This window comes from Hyla sarda, chromosome 6 (genome assembly GCF_029499605.1).
Source record: "Hyla sarda isolate aHylSar1 chromosome 6, aHylSar1.hap1, whole genome shotgun sequence".
In the NCBI taxonomy this organism is placed as follows: Eukaryota; Metazoa; Chordata; class Amphibia; order Anura; family Hylidae; genus Hyla; species Hyla sarda.
In genome coordinates, this window is record NC_079194.1 from 19,655,586 (window position 1) to 19,657,420 (window position 1,835).

General features: G+C 51.2%; 1 pseudogene; it reads left to right on the forward strand.

Annotated features, from left to right (window-relative positions):
* The first annotated feature begins 580 nt into the window (after window positions 1–580).
* On the forward strand, window positions 581–1,576 carry LOC130277409 (proteasomal ubiquitin receptor ADRM1-like; annotated as a pseudogene).
* Window positions 1,577–1,835: the final 259 nt, after the last annotated feature.

Here is a 1,835-nt window from a genome sequence, read left to right on the forward strand (position 1 = left end):
GGTTCGCTTACCTATCCCCGCTTCTTCGCGTCCACTTCGCGATCCTCCGGCGTCTTCCGTATCTTCTCCAGAGTCCGGGCCTCGCTTTCCGGCATCGTTATTACATCACTAAGCACGCCGTGCCGGTGAAGCAGCGTAATAACGTCACCAGAAAGCGAGGCCCGGACCCTGCAGAAGATGGGGAAGAAGCCAGAGGATCCCGAAGAAGACACTGGAGCAGCGGGACAGCATCGGGAGCCCCTGGGACAACATTGGGAGCGGTGAGGACGTGGTCCGGAGCGGCGGGGACAGGTGAGTATAACTTCCTATACTTTACATTGCACGGATCCCTCAACATACGATGGATTTGACAAATGATGGGTTGTTTGGAACGAATTACCATCGTATGTTGAGAGACCACTGTACATATATACATACTTAATTTAAAAAAAATTTTTTTTAACTGTTTTTATATTAAAGAATTTTTCTTTAAAACAGATATTTGAGAATAAGAAAATAAAAGTACATAGAATAATAAACAGAGTCATTACATATTAATAAGACCAGGTTACAATATGATAACATAGATCCGGCTGTAAAGATGTTGTACTTTACAAGACTGTACAAGACTGACAAGGATGAAGAATACTGCCGCAAGGTGAACGAGTATCTCAACAACCCTCCTATGCCAGGAGCTGGGAGGAGAAGGCGACCTGCAAAGCCTCCTGGGAAACATGAGTCACAACCAACTGATGCAGCTTATTGGACCAACTGGGCTGGGGGGGCTTGGTGACCTTGGTGCTCTGACTGGTCCAGGACTGGCTAGTTTGCTCGGCAGTGGAGGACGCACAACAAGCAGCTCATCCTCCAGCTCCCGCAGCCAGTCAGCAGCTGTAACTCCATCCTCCACCTCGTCTTCCACACGAACAACAATCACCACCACCCCAGCTGCACCGGCGACAGTAGTGCCTGCTGCAACCCCCAGCCCTGCCGTGAGCTCTGGCAATGGAGCCAGCACTGCCGCGAGCCCCACAAGGCCCATTCAGCTAAGCGACTTGCAGAATATTCTGGCGACTATGAATGTGCCAGCCAATGCAGAAGATGGACAAGCAGTGGATCTGGCCAGCGTCTTCTCACCTGAAATCATGGCTCCCATTTTGGCCAATGCTGAAGTTCAAGAGTGATTAATGCCGTACCTTCCGTCTGGAGAGTCTTTGCCGCAGACAGCAGAGGAAATTCAGAACATGCTCACCTCTCCTCAGTTTCAGCAGGCGCAAGTATGTTCAGTGCAGCCCTGGCCTCCTGCCAGCTGGGGCCGCTAATGAGTCAGTTTGCAATGCCAGCAGAGGTGGTGGACACGGCCAACAAAGGAGACATTGAAGCATTTGCCAAGGCGATGCAGAACACATCTCAGAAGGAGCGCGAGTCAAAGGAGAAGAAAGAGGAGGAGGAAGACATGAGCTTAGATTAATGCCTACATGTTATTTTTCAGCTCCGGATTGGTCTCGAGTGTTTCGGGCTGGCTTTATCCCCCACATGTATGTCCTTTCAGTGTTTAATAAACCTTCCTCAGCTGCAGAAAATAAAAAAATAAAAAAATGAGTCAGCTTAAAGGAGTAGTCCAGTCGTGATTCAGTGGTGAGCAACTTATCCCCTATCCTAAGGATAGGGGATAAGTTGCAGATCGTGGGGGGTCCGACCCCTGGGGCCCCCCGCGATCTCCTGTACGGAGCCCCGACAGCCCGCTGGAAGGGGGCGTGTCGACCTCCGCACGAGGCGGCGTCCGACACGCCCCCTCAATACAACTCTATGGCAGAGCCGAAGCGCTGCCTTCGGCAATCTCCGGCTCTGCCATA